Raw genomic sequence first — 15,477 nt, 5'->3', positions numbered from 1 at the left:
AACTAAAGACAAACTAAAAATCTAAAATTAAATTATTCCTTTTCTTTCTCAAGCTAAATATAAAGCAATATTGTTTGTACTGAGTGGTCTTGATATTAATATATCTTAAAGTAATTTTAAATGAAAATTAAAGGTCATTGGATTCTGTGTCCTGTTGCATTCTTACAACAGAAAGTGCAAAAATTCAAGTGCTAATAGTCTAAGAGAAGATCACATTTCTGATTCTATTCTCTCCAAGAATCCCAATAATATGAGAAATCAAAACCCTGTATCTTGAGCTTGCAGGGATGGCTTATCAGTTAAGGCACTTGACTGCGAAGCCAAAAAAAAAAAAAAAAAAAAAAAAAAAAAGGACCCAGGTTCAATTCCCCAGGACCCACCACATAAGCCAAATGCACAAGGTGCTCATGCATCTGGAGTTCTTTTGCAGCAGCTGTAGGCTCCATCCCACCCATTCTCTCCTCTCTCTATCAAATGAATAAAATAAGCAAAAAAAAAAAAAACTGTCTCTTACAAGGCGACTAGTGCCATATATAAGACCAGTACCTTACTGGTTGTCATCTTTCATGTAGGAGTAAAATTGTCCTTACAATTTGTTAGCCCCATTACTTCAGAAAGTAGCTGTAATCTAATCTATGAATGAGTGTGAAATCTTTTTTTTTTTAGTATCATAGTTTAGTAAATGTCTTGAACTCTATGAAATTAAATAATATGAAAATTTCTGTAGAAAAAATCAATTTAAATAACTGTATTATTCAAAACCTTGTACCAGTTATATAGGAATATTAAACCTTTGAGTTAGAGAATCACATTCCCCCACTCTGTGTACATCCTCTAAATTCCTTTAGTTCCACCACTTATACTTATTTCCTACCTGTTTGATTTTTGTTGAAACGAAAATCTGAGTATGTCACTGACTGCTCTATATTTTTCAGTGCTGCTCTGCCGTTTCCAAGGCAACACCTAGACTTCCCTATGGCCTACAAAGGTCTGTCCTAATCTGGTTCTTATTTACCCTCTAGCATCACTTCTTATCATCATTTGGTTTCTACATTTAGTTTTTGCTAAACTTTGTTAGCTATGGATTACTTAAGAATTCATAGTTGTCTCCTTCAAACCATTAACATGTGGTTTTATTCCTGCTAATCTTCATGCTCTCTATATATTTGGCCAATTCTTCTCATTTTCGAAGTTTCACTTCCAGCAATACACCTTCCTAAGATCACTGTGTACATTTGCACATTTCTGGAAAACAGTGCACAGCTCCATAAATGGAGGTGTTCCTCCTTTGGTCTTCGTTAGCACCCATTGAACTCTTTTGTCATAGCATATAGTACTTTAATATTTATAGATTGTGTTATTGCTTTCTCTATTCTACTCTGAGTTGGTAGAATTAAGGGGCCCTATTTCATAAATTTCTATATTCTCGAGCCTATGAAGTGTCTTGCTCAAAGTGGATGCTGCAAAATAATGTATTAAAAGATATAATAAAGGGAGGAACAATTCCTAAAATTCCAGTAAACACACTACATATATATATATATATATATGTAGAAACTAGGCCCTAAAGGTTTTAATGCGAGTAATCTAGGTCCAATTCATTGGACCTCTGGGTGATCCTCTGGGCAGCCCTTCTGGTATCCCGGAAGGCAGGCTTCTAATACATTGTCATATCGGCTTTGGGGTTTCTTGTGTGGCATACTTCAAGACCTTTGCCCTTCTTCGGGCCAGTATGGGTCTGTATTCCTAAAGCTCCCTTTTATCAAAGCATGTAACTTGTTTGGTCTCATTATTACTGAACCTCAAGAATGTACACCTATCCTACAAAGAAAGAAAATTACTTAGTAACTTTTTTGGGGGGGGGTGGGATGAAGGAAAGTTTTTATTTTTATCTGTATGTATAGAAAGCTCAGTGGTATACACTCAGCCCAGTTTGGTGGCCAGTTCTTTGGCCTTTTCCTTTTCCAGCTTGGCAATGTGAGCCACAGATTTTGGACCCAGGACATTGCCACCCCAGTGGCGACGAATCTCTCTGTATCTGTCATTGTAGTTGGTCCTGATAGCTTCCACCAGTTTAGCCAGGGCTCCTTTGTCTTCTGAGTTGACCTGTGTGAAGGCAATGGTTGTGCATGTCTTCCTGTGGACCAGCCAACCTAGCCTGGTCTTCCCCTTGACGATGCAGTATGGGACCCCTATCTTGTAACACAAGGCAGGCAGGAACACAACCAGCTCAATGGGATCCAAGTCATGTGCGATCACTACTAGCTGAGCCTTCTTGTTCTCCACCAAAGTCATGACGGTGCTGACCCCCACTCGAAGGACGGGGGTCACTTAGTTGGGACGTCCCCTTTACCAGCAGCTTTTTTCTCATCCCGGGCCAACAGCCTCTGCTTCTTCTCCTGCTTAGTCTCTGGCCTGTACTTGTGGGCAAGCTTCAGCAGCTGGGCAGCTGTTTGCCGGTCCAAAGCCTGGGTGAACTGGTTGATTGCAGGAGGCACCTTCAGCTGCTTATACAAGATAGCCCTTTGCTGCTGCAGCCAGGTGTAACGGGACTATTTGACAAAGTGGGTGAGGTCCCTTTTGGGCTGAATGTCCCGTCCAATGCCAAAATTCTTGGGCCTTTTCTCAAACAGAGGACTTACGACCTTTTTGGCTTCCTGCTTCATTATGACAGCAGGCGCCGGGGCCACCTTCTTTGCCTTGGCCTTCTTTCCTTTCGGCATCTATCTTGCTTGGCAGGAGAGAGTACTTAGGAACTTAAAAGCAATGCTATATTGAAATTTTATAAAAACAAAATAGCAACAGTAAGTTATTGAATAGCGTCAAATGTATATCTAGTAAATGAAGTAAGAACAGGTCTTTGAGATAGGGTAAAAAAGTATATGATATGACTAGTAAGCATTCTCACTATTCATTGTTCCTAATTAGTATCATATCCTCAAATATGAGGGGAATCATCTGTCCTACTCCAGCAAGGCTTCACCTCTAAAGTTTCCACAACCTTCCCAAACAATACCGCCACCTGGGAACCAAGAATTCAAACACATGAGTTTAGGGAATCATTTTACACACAAATAACCACACTCTCATATATCCTACTCTTCTCTGTGTGTGTGTGTGTCTCATCTCTCTGTCTCACCTTTCATTAGTCCCTTATCTCCTAGTTTCTATTCTACTCCAACATCATCAGTACATATGGGACTTTACATATTTATACTATCAAGGATCCACAAATGAGAAAACATGTGATATCTTTCTTTCAAAAGTGAAATTAATTCACTTAATTTGGTAATATACATTTTTATCTGATATTAACTAAGGTTGATAAGACCAGTTATTTCTTCTCTGTTATATCTTAGCCATTCTGTAGAGGAAGGTTCCTATCCATATAGTAATAACAGTTGCTATAAAAATTTACTTAAATATACTCAGAAGTATAGCTTGAATCTGGAATACAATAGCTATTGGCCATTTGAATATATTATTTTCAATACATATCTTTCCATTGGTAATGATCCTTAAAGGTATCATGTAACACATTTGATTTATTGAATCATAATTTGTATATGGTTTAGAGATCTTTCTCTCTTAGGCCACTGTTTTTATAGTGCTTTTGAAGTCTTCAATACATGTTATATACTCATAATCTTCAAGTTTCATTATATTCTTTTGCAAGATCTACTGTGTCTCATTTCTTCTGAAGACAGCACATTGATACTTTGCCATGAATGAATGCAATGGCCATTGAGACAACAGAACATATTGACTGAACATTACTATTGGCAACAACATTATTATCTACACTATTTCATGTACTATTTATTTTCAATAGTGAGTACACATACACTGTGAGTTGATCTCCAAGTTAAGGAAGGCAGTTTGGGCCATGCAACTCTCTAAGTTTTCTTTGAGACAATAAGAGTAGACTTATAAAACTGATAGCCTGAAGCAGGTAATTATTATGATGCTAGAGTATTTAGTACATCAATGAGAATAAGACTGTCCTTCAACTGTCTTTGATTTACCACAAGACTCCAGATATACACCCCAGTATACCTACATTGACATTAAGCATAAACAAATGTATAAAGAGTCAATATACTTCTTATACATTACATTTGATTTTAAGGCCAGCTATGGATAATGTTCATTGTCTTAAGCATATTGGAAATAATTTCCTTATCTCCAAGTAGTTGTATGTATCTCATACACAGTGATGAGTTACATATATAAATGAGGAAACAGGATACCTTTGTTTAATTAGTGAATCTATGGGACACACATTTTTCAAAACATCTCTGAAAACATTTTAGTATGCATGGAAATTATCTTTGTAAACTGAAAACTAGGCTTCATTAAAAGCATAATAACATGTAGAACAAAATCAGTTAAAACATAGACATCAACATAGCACCTTCTCAGGCAATCAAAGCTAAACTCAAATGAGACTGATATCATGAGATAATAAAAGAAGGCTAAGTCTCCATATTGATGCCTTCAAATCAATGATTCCATGATCAAAATCTAGAGCTCCTGAAATTTATTCATTGGCATACATATAAATCAAACACTCCACCTTGTACTATGTAGTATTAGGATAGAAACTACAGTGTTTGCTAATTCATTAATACACGAGGAAGCATAAACTGCCCCTAATATCTTATTGTTTAGTAATCATGCAAAAAATTTAACCTTGGTCACTTAGGCTAACCTCTAAATTGCTACCTAAGCATGTTGGTGACAGCTGTCAATTCAAAAACAGTTTATGAAGACTGAAAGGTGAGAAAATGTTAAATTGAGATGACAGTGATGACAAAATTTTGATAAGGCACATAGCCCTGTAGGAAATGTCTCTCTTTCACAGCAGATGGCTAGTGGTCATGGGAACCCATTAAGCCAGAACCATGGAAACTTTAATTCTTCACTCTGGGAGAACAAAGTCAAATAATTATCCCAAACCTGTAAAAGCAGAGTTTGGTCTTAATGTCCCAGGGCTGTTGGCAAAGGTGCCTGTATTATGTTTTTGGTTGGCAAGATAAATGAAAACATTTAGAAAGAAAAAAAATACTCTGAAAATTTTCACTAACAGTCTGCAAAATTTATCAGACAGGCTTTACTGAGAGGACTATGGTATTATGCCTATTGCCTGGGGAGAGAGACATCATGTAGGTAATGAATGATTCACTGAAAAGCACCCCCCCACACACACACATCATACCCATTTGCAAGAGCTGTCACAAAGCCACTGAGAGCTGCTCTCTGTGATTCAGTGATAGGCATCTTGTTCACTAGACACTTTGTTCAGGATGAAGCTACAATATGGGAGGGCAGCCAGTTCGGACAATAGGAGCAGAGAGAGCATGAAATCTCACAGACCACTAGAGTCTAGCCAACAATAAAATAGAATACTTGAAAAATTTCATTTAGGACTGGATTTGCTAGTATGCACAAAGCAAGGGAAGAAACTTCACAGATTAAGTAAGAAACAATTCCATAGCTGGTAGTGATATAGCTGCATTCATTAACAGAATTGTCTTTATTCTATTTTAATCCTCAAATGTTCCCTTTTGTGGCATTATGCTTAACTTACCTCAAAATCTTTTAAAAAATCAAGGTGCACATTCCAAATAAATAATCTTCTTCCATTATGCCACACATTTGTTGGAAACACATATTACGGTGAGTCACATTTTCAACAAACCTATGTTATCCTTTGGCCTTTTCAGAAACAATGTTCACTCATGTTCCTGGAACATTACTTTCTGGGCAGAAATGGCCATCTACTTGAATCACCCAGATTGCTGAGTAAGATATTTGCAGACAGTTTTGGGTGATTGTATGCTGTCGGGATATTCAGTGAAATCCATCTGAAAGTGGTATAACTTTCCTAACATCTAAATGTGAGGTGTAATGATTATCAGACATGGGAACAAGATTTCTGTGTAAAATGCCTATTAGCATTAATGCCTGTGAGGCAGAGACTACAAGTACATTTCATGCTATTGCTTAATGCCTTGTTTTGACTGGAAAATTCCCCACAGGAGAACAATAAGGCAAGTAAAGTCCTAGCCCATGTATTTGGCATTTGAAAGAAATCAGGGCAGGACAAAAAAGATACTGGAGTCTTTTCTAAACATACAATCTCAAGCAATCTAATCAAGTTAGAGAATCACCTAATGAAGTCAGAAATAATTTTTGAAGCTGTCAAAATGGTTGTTTTCCTGAGTTAAGTGGCAATTCTATTTAGATGTCTTATAGGCATGACATTAGTCTTCATCTGCTTTTCCTTAGCAGTGATTTTTTTAAGAAAATTATGTGTTATGCACATTGGACTCTAAGACTCCTAAAAAGCCAATTATTTGACTCATATAACTTAATCATACTAGCTATTAATTTCACATAAAGAAAGAAGCCAGTTTAGTATATTTTAAATTCTTAACTAGTTGCTTTGCTTCTGTAGTCACAACCAAATTCTTTGTAGCAGATAAATAATAACTGGAATGTCTTAGTGTGGAGACTTGAAATGAAGATTATTAAAGCTGTCAATTTCTAAGAATTCATCAAATATAATAACAGATAAGGGTTTTTGAGTAGTTAACATGTATCCAACATGGTGTTATGCAATTAATGTTAATAGTCTCATTTAATTTTCCTCATCTGCCATTTTTGATGATTATGGGAATAGAACCCAGGGCCATTCATATGCTAGTCAAATGCTCTACCACTGATTTATAGCCCTCCACCAGCCAGCCCACACTTGTACCCTAAAATGACTACATCATCACTCACACTGAATAGAAAAAGAGCTTTAGAGAAGTAGAGTCCTGTCGGAGCAGACAGGATGACAAAGCTTATCAGCTTAAGACTCTAGAGATCAAATATATATAAAGCTATGGAAAACTGAGCCTTCAGTTATACAGACATTCAGAGAAACAGAAGAAACCAAAGACAAACAGCCAGATGAAGCTTTAATAGAGAAGCTGAAATTTGAGCAGAGCCCTGAAGGATAATTACCAAGAACAAAGGGAATTGTTATGAGTAAAAGTGCTAAAACCAAATGAGTGGCATCAACTAATATAAAATTCAAGGATTGGTTATAGTTTATAAGACTGGTATTGGGGGTCTTCTGCCAGCTTTTCATTTCATTTTGTGTATTATAAGTTTCTGAGTTGAAAAGCCAACATTGAAATATAGATGGACAAAATGAAATAGTGTGCAAATTTACTACATCTGGATCTCAGGCAGGGCACAAATATTTGATGGCTCCAAAGGCATTTCCTTTCACTTATTATGAGAAATGTTTCTTATGAAAACATATATCATACATGCTATAAATACTATACATATATATACACATATGTGTAGTATTTATAGCATGTATGATATATGCATACATATATATACACATATGTGTATATATATATATATATGTATATATATCACTTGTCTTTTCATTGTAAAATGACAATATATATCATTATCTTTTCATTGTGAAACCTGAAGCTTCTTCATTTTCTCTATTCTGGAACTCTTCACTAAGTTCTGGAAAATCCATGTAGGTAGAATCTTTTTGAGAACAAGAATTATTTAGAAATGTACTTGTGCGAGGTTAGTCACAGACTGGAATAAAACACCTACCTGTCCCCAGCATATAAAATGTTTCTCTACTACCAACCATGAATTTATTCAACTTACCTGCACTGTACTTTAGTGGTTGTTTTTTTTTTTTTTTTTTTTTGCAATGAAACATTGATATAGGGGGCAGTACTACATAATTGTTATTATCTGATAATACATTGATTCTAGAATAAAATAAAAAAATACTGGTAGTTGAAGAAATTTATAGATTTAGAAGATTAAAGATCATATAATGACATTTTCTGAAAGCACAAAGAAAGAAAGAACAGTAGGTATGTTTGGTTTATAATAGCATGCTTTAACTAATATGCTAAATTTTTATCAATACTCACTTAAATGCTATGTGCAATATTTTTCCATTGTGTTTCTTCATACTACCAGCAGACAGTTTTAAATATTTTAAATATTTCTTCTTATTTAGTCCTTAACCATAATCTAAAAATCATAAGAGATCATTATTATCCTTACCCTATGATGCTTTCCATTACAAAACAATTAACACACCTTCAAATGGTACTAGTTTGGTTTGGGAATATGGCTCAGTGGTAGAAATGCTTGCCTAGTGTGCATGTGAGTTTAGGTTCAACTCCCATCACTGGAAAAAAAAAAAAAAGAAAACAAAACACAACAAAACAAAATAAAAACACTAGTTTAACACATATTTTAGGATGAATTATTATTATTTTTTTAATCTGACACTACATCTTTGACATTAATTCAGGTTGAGATGTCTAACACATAACTGGCATTCTCCCGCATTTTCAAAGTAATATATTCCATCTTTCACAGCCCTCCTATTCCATACAATCTGCTCTAATGACGCCAAGTCATTTGAAACTGTATGCTTCTATGATACTTGTCTAAATTACAAAATGTAGCATTTGTGTCCCCATTGAATAATGTCTATGGAGATAGCTTGAAGGCAATGATCAGCTTTTGCTCTACTTTTGTGGCTGACTCACATAGTATCTAGGAAGGTACAGAATGGAATAGATGAGTAAAGTGGCAGCCAGTAGGGAAGTTTGACAGTGAGGGTAATGGAATTGCTGTGGGCCATCTTTTCTCAAAAGTGCTTTTCATATTTTTCTTAATTAAATGTTTTGAAACTCTCATAAGTGTGATTAAGTCTGTGCTCATAAATTATTCTTGAAGAGAGTGAAAGCTCCTATTCTGGACACTATAATTAGCCATGGCCGATTTTCCTATGTTAGCTTTAAGTTTTAAATTATGAACTAATTATCTTCCCATGGCTACTTTAAATTTTTCCAATGTTGAAAGCAGACAGACAATACAACTTCCTGAAATAGCAGAGATAACAATAGTGGGTTCCTATCATATTTCATCTGAAAATTCACTTCTATGTGTTTGTTTGTATGCTTTTTACTAATGTGTTCCATTCCTAGATTGGGCCTGTCAAAGAAAATTCCTGTAAAAAGGTCAAAAGTCCCTAAAATTCTACATGAAATCCCATTAAAGTGACTTTATTTCAAATGTGGAAACAAGTGAAATATTTCATTAAAGTAATATCAGTAGACATCAAACTCTTTCATCCCAACTCAGGATTAAATATGGAAGGATGAGGTTGCATTTTAGCAATGACACTTATGGAAGAACAGTAACTACTTTTGAATGATCGATCAGTGGCCATAATATTGCTTCAAGGGGGACAAAACCACACCCTATTTGTTTTAGGTGCTAGAATTATATCAACAATATAGAGTGCTGAGCAAATATGATATTAGAACTACATGACACATTTTTCTTATAATAAAAAATTAAAGCTATAGTGACAAAACCAAATTCTGACTTGGAAACAATTATAAAATATACTCATGCTAGGAGAGTTTACAAAGCTTCCCAGAAAGACTAAAAATGACAAGTGTTAATTCTCTCACTTCTTCACTCAACCTCCAATCTAATGAAAAATATTTTTGTATAATGTATAATGGTTCAAAAGATCAAGAACTCTTAACTTTACAGTAAATTTGACCTTATCATCCTATTATAAAACAAATGATGAAGCATGCCTCAAGAAACAACTTAATGAGTTTCTCTATTTCATATCATGTTACTTCCAAATAATAGTGAGAATGATGATAATGGACATGTTTCAGCCTCATGAATATCTGAGCTGCTCAATTTAAATAGCAATGTGTAACAACAGTCAAAAGAACACAGAAGCAAGAAATGATAAAAGAACTGTCTGATGCACTTGTACAATTGAAGCATCACATGCAAAATATAAACAAATAGTATTCGCCCCCCAGTGAGACATGAAAAATGACCAACATTTAAAAGTAGAAATTACAATTTCAGCGGAAATGGTGTAAGAACTGAAAAGCTTTTAAAAGGACACAAATACAAAACATCATCTAGATATGTTAATGTATATATGTTTTGTTTCTGTTCAAAAAATGCAATATATTCTTAAGTGTTTAGGCCAAAAATAATATAATATAAGCTGCTAAAAGACTGAAAATCTTCCGTTTTTATATTACATTTATCCATTAAGTTTTGTTTTTATCTTACAAACCTCCAATTCAATTTGGAAAATATTTACTGACCAATGATTAAATTTTATGGACTCTAGTTGTCATAAATTCAAAGATAAGATGTGATTTTGTCCTGAAAAAAACCTCAGGGATTTGGGGTACATGAAGAAAATCAACAATAGTTATAAATCACTGCAGCACAGGGTGCTTTAAAACATTCAAATAGCTATGCATTTGTAAATGCTGAATCTCAAACAATTGGGAGATCTAGAAAGCAATATAAAAATGGTTATGACACAAAATGGCCTGGATATCCATGACCTCACAGTGCCTGACACTACCTACACAAGACCATCATAATAGGAAGAAAATATCATGATGTCAAAATAAAAGAGAGACTGATAGAGAGAGAGGTGAGGATATGATGGAGAGTGGAGTTTCAAAGGGGAAAGTGGGGCGGGAAGGGAAGGAATTACCATGGGATATTATTTATAATTATGAAAGATGTCAATAAAAATTAAAAATTAAAAAAAAACAATGGTCTTGAGATGGGACATATCATGAAGGATTTTCAAAGCCTCTACTGGTAGAGTGTTACTCTTGTTGAGGAAGGCTTGAAAAGAAAAATTCAAATTATAATCTTAGCATGGATTCTTACAAAATAACACTTCATAAAATAAAATTTCAAATGACACAAAGGGAATTTGATAAAAAGTGTGTGTTAGACATTAGACCCTTTACTCAGGGGCAACCATTCTCAACCGTTTCATCTTTGCATATTTTCACATGTATGTGCACACATATCCATATCTATGTATACCATTTTCTCTTGCACAAATGGGGTTCTATTGCATGCACTCTTCTATGTACTAATTTTTAATTAGCACTTATCATAAATATTTTATTACCATCTAATTATCATATTTATTTTTTGAGAAGCAATATTACTGTTTATTAAACTTTCTGTTAATAAATATTTACATTATTTCCAGTCTTCATCCCTCAAATAACACAGATAGGAATAACATTGAGCATTCATTTAAGTACATTGTTTACCTATGGTATCATTTGGCAACTGTGGTGGTTTGATTCAGGTGTCCCCAATAAACTTAGGTGTTCTAAGTGCTAGATTCCCAGTGGATGGAGATTTAGGAATTAACACCTCCAGGAGGAAGTGCATTGTTTGCAGTGGGCATGTGGGTGTTATACCCAGCTTCCCCTTGCTACTGTTTAGCACATTCTCCTGTTTCTATGGTCCACCTTATGTTTGCCAGGGAATAATCTCCACCCTCTGCACATGCCATGGTTTTCACCTGCCATCGTGGAGCTTCCTCTAGAGCCTGTAAGCAAAAATAAACCTCTTTTTCCCACAAGATGCCCTTTGTTGGGTAATTTCTACCAGCAGTCTAAACCTGACTAAAACAGTAATGCTGGTACTGAGTGGTTTGCTGCTAGACACTTGGCTGTGTGGCTTTGGCCTTTTGGAGTTGATTCTCAAGAGGAATTTGGAAGGATTTGAAGCTTTGGCCTAAGAGATGCCTTGCAGTGCTATAGGTACAGCTTGATGGACTATTCTGGTCAAAGTTGAAATACCTGAGTGCAGTAAGAAGTACGGACTGTGAGGTTTGGCTTATGAGGGTGAGAAAGAAATTTGCTTGAACTGGGCTAGCAGTTTGTGTGAGAAGCTTGCTCTTAGGCCTGTGTCCTGATAAGTTGTGCAGGGTTACTTTGCATAGAAATAGACTGGTGTGTACAAAGGGATATGGCACAGAAAAAAAGAAAAGAAAATCTTTGGGTGAACTGCTTCCTATTTGCTGCAATTGAGAGATTATAAACATTGAGATTGGGCTAGCTGATCTGCACTAGGGCAACAGGAGGAATATATACTCTTTTGAAGGGGCCTGAGGGCTTAAGAAGTGTCCTGTTGTTCAAAGTCTGCTTTATTCCCCACCCCTTGATTAACAAATTGGCACCCTACCTGGTATTGTAGAGTATAAAAAATGCAGGAAAGAGAGGGTCTTGTGTTTTGGAAATGGCCATGGGCAGTGTGAAGCAGGTTTGCTGGATGCCTGCATGGAAATGCCATGGGGCTGTGCAGATGAACCATGGGTTGCAGTTGAGACCAAGTGGAGATCCTGGGACCACAAGGTGGCTGCCAAGGAAAGCTGCCAGCCCTGAATAAAGTTTTCCAGGACTGTGAGTAGCCTAGTTGGAGGGGTGGAACTGGAACTCCAGAGACTTGTTGCTGGTTGGAATTATTGGACTTGGATATTTGTCACTGACTAGAGTAGTTAGACATAGAGCTACAGAGTTTTATGTTTGCCCTGTTTAAATAATGTATTGGTTGTATATTTCTTTGCTATGCCCAATGCCATCTTTTGCAGTGTGAATGTTTATTCTGTGCCATTATGGTTTGGGGGGGGGGGTTTGGTATCATGACTCAGTTAAAAAATCATGTACTATGGGGATTATGAACATCTTTGGAATTGATAAAATAAAAATCTATAGGAACTTTAAAAGTTAGATGGATGCATTACATTTTACATCATGTATGGTTGTCGGTTTATAAGGGCTAGGGACAGAATGTGGTGATTTGATTCAGGTGTCCTCCATAAACTTAAGTGTTCTAAATACTAGGTTCCCAACTGATAAAGATTTGTGAATTCATACCTCCAGAAGGCAGTGTATTATTGGGGGCGGGCTTATGGGTTTTATAGCCAGATTCCCCTTGCTAGTATTTGGCACAGTCTCCTGTTGCTATTGTCCAACTTAGGTAGGCCAGGAGGTGATGTCTACCCTCTTTTCATGCCATCATTTTCCCCTGCCATTGTGGAACTTCACCTCGAGCCTATAAAACAAAATAAACCTCTTTTTCCCACAAGCTGCTCTTGGTTAAGTGATTTTTACCAGCAATGTGAACCTGACTACCTTATCAACCTTGGCCCATTCAACACCTTTGCTCAGAAAACTCTTTGTTGTAGGGATTTTTCCTGTGTACTTTAGGATGTTTAACAATATTCTTTCCCTCTACCCACTCAATTCCAATAGCATAACCCCCAATTTTGATAACCAAAACTGTCTGTACACATTGCCAAATGTTCTCTTCACACACACAAAAAAAAATTGCCCCAGGTTGAGAACTAATGATTGGGAGAATAAATTTCTAGAAGAAGCTTCAAACTATATTATCAGGATTACTGACAGCACTGCTCATAATGAGAATTTAATGTTTGCCTATTATTTTAACCACACTTTCTCCTGAACATAACTGAAGATTGTTTCCAAGGTTTATAACTTGCATATCTCCTCGGTGAATTTCTGCTCATATATGCTGATTTGTATTAACTATTAAGTATTGATTCCTAATAAAACAAGATATTAGCATTTTGTTTGTTATGTGTGGCAGAATATTTTCCTTACTTTTCGCTTTTCATTGTATTTTTCTTGCAAAAACTTTAAATTTATAGGTGACATTTATAAAATTTTCTATGAGGGTTTCTAGATTTTGTGCTTTAGGTCATTCACATTTAGTTACCCCAGTTACCACCCTTCCCATACATCAAATGTACTTCTAACATCTTTACAGTTTCGCTGATGTTATTTTCAAATCTATGATACTCCTGAAATATCAGTATAAAGAATATTATAGGATACCATGGATTTTTCTCTCCAAAACATAGTCATTTCAATGTTAGAGATATATAGACAAGCTACACATACACCCACATATATACACATATACATATATATGGACTTTTAAATTGAATATTGGTGTTTGTGTCTATCTTTGGAATAAAAAATTATTTCTTTGATCTTTCTCTTCTGTAACATTTACTTGAAGTAACTAAAAATAGTGATTATAAATTTAATCTTTATTGCTTTTACTAGTAGTGCCATATTGTCCACATATAAGGGATTTCTCTTCACTTATTCATGTATTTCAATAGAGCTTTATTTTGTAATATAGGTCCTATAATTTTTTTTTAAATATGCTGTTAGGTTTTAGATACTTTATATATGTAATGTATTGTTATATTTACCATATATATATATATATATATATATATATATATATATATATATATATATATTTACTTATATAATTCTAATACTGTAATCTTGTATTGTAACCATATAATTTTTTAAATTATTTATTTATTTGAGAGCGACAGACACAGAAAGACAGATAGAGGGAGAGAGAGAGAAGGGGCGCGCCAGGGCTTCCAGCCTCTGCAAACGAACTCCAGACGCGTGCGCCGCCTTGTGCATCTGGCTAACGTGGGACCTGGGGAACCGAGCCTCGAACCGGGGTCCTTAGGCTTCACAGGCAAGCGCTTAACCGCTAAGCCATCTCTCCAGCCCGAAACCATATAATTTTTAAATGAACATTGTGTCTCTTGTCTAACATTTGAATAACTTCCTCACTATCTAGCATATACAGACATAAGTCATATAATAGCAGTGATATTGTCCTGCCCTCAACTTTAATAAAAAATCTTGGAATTTTGGAAATATCTATAATATTTGTTTTTAATCTTCATATTAACATATTTTATCATATAAGGAATGATTTTACTCCACAATCAACATTATAATTCTTAAAAATTAACTTTAATAAATTATTCATGAAGTGTGGACAATGATTGGATTTGAGGTCAAAGGTAAGATAAGAGGCTATCAAAATGTAGTTTCCACCTGAGCAACACCAGCATCAACTGGAAAACTGACAGAAATACAAATTCTTGTCCTCCCCTCCCATGAAGTAGAATAAAAGCTCTTGGGGATAAGGTTAGCTAATATATATTTCCACAAATCCTCCAAGTGGTCTGAAATAGCATAATATTTGAAAACTATTGATCTAGAAGAAATGCCAACAATTGCAGAACGTGGTAGTTTGAACCAGATACCCCCCATAAACTAATGTGTTTTAAATGCCTAGTTCTCAGCTTTTGGCAACATGGGGTTGGAGCCTTGCTGTTAGAGATGTGCTGCTGGAGGAGGTGTATTGGTGAGGGAGGTCTTTGGGCTGTTATTGCCAGCTTCACCTTGCCAGAACTTAGCTCACCCTCTTGCTGCTATTTTCTACCTGCTGTGGCAGAAGTGATATCAAGCCCTAAGGTCTTTGTCTGCCATCAGGAAGCTTCCCCTTGAGAGTATAAGCCAAAATGAAAAATATTCCTCTCATCAGCTGCTTTTGGTTAGACATTTTGTGCCAACAATGCTAAGGTAACTGCAACATAGTTCCTTGGGCCAAATCTAGTCCTACTACCTGGTCTTAGGAAGAATTATTGGAACACAGCTAGGTTTATTTATGTATCGTGGATTTTTCCTTTTAATCTACAATGTA

The 15,477-nt window shown here is 35.6% G+C and overlaps 1 protein-coding gene and 1 pseudogene across 1 annotated transcript in view; both read right to left on the bottom strand.

Moving 5' to 3' along the window:
- Positions 1-15,477, bottom strand: part of Il1rapl2 (interleukin 1 receptor accessory protein like 2) — a 1,146,491-nt gene that overhangs the window by 730,430 nt on the left and 400,584 nt on the right. The window lies entirely within an intron of this gene.
- On the bottom strand, positions 1,914-2,729 carry LOC101595740 (annotated as a pseudogene).

Source organism: Jaculus jaculus, chromosome X (genome assembly GCF_020740685.1).
Source record: "Jaculus jaculus isolate mJacJac1 chromosome X, mJacJac1.mat.Y.cur, whole genome shotgun sequence".
In the NCBI taxonomy this organism is placed as follows: Eukaryota; Metazoa; Chordata; class Mammalia; order Rodentia; family Dipodidae; genus Jaculus; species Jaculus jaculus.
The sequence above is the reverse complement of the archived record's forward strand: the minus strand, read 5'-3'. Positions and strand labels throughout refer to the sequence as shown.